We start from the raw sequence: 478 nt of genomic DNA, 5'->3' as shown, positions 1-478 counted from the left end.
TTAAAGTGAAGATCAATTTGTTCATAAAATAAATTGTAATATAGCATTTGTAAGAAATATCATATATGATTAAATATATTTTGTTGAGATTTGCTAAAAAAAATTCGTCTTTCAATGTCCGAATATTTTGATATCATCGTTATTGTCATCGCTTATTGTAATACACCGTAATATCTAAAATAAAAAAACTAAACACAAATTTTTAACTATTGAATTTTATAAGAAATAACATAATAAAAAATAGCACATAATCAAATTTATTTTTATTAGTGTCAAACAAAGGAAAGCATAATAAAGTTGGCAAACAAAATAATTCCTTTTCAAAGGTTTTTTTTCAAAAAAAAAAAATCATTCTTAATAATTAAATTAATTTTTTAACTCAATAAACTAAACAAATATTATTATTGCAAGAAATAAAAAAAGAAAAATATTGAAACCCAAATTTATATTTTTAAAATATTAAAAATGACCCAAATTT

This window comes from Primulina eburnea, chromosome 18, assembly GCF_022965805.1.
Source record: "Primulina eburnea isolate SZY01 chromosome 18, ASM2296580v1, whole genome shotgun sequence".
Classification (NCBI taxonomy): Eukaryota; Viridiplantae; Streptophyta; class Magnoliopsida; order Lamiales; family Gesneriaceae; genus Primulina; species Primulina eburnea.
Note: the sequence above shows the minus strand (reverse complement) of the source record.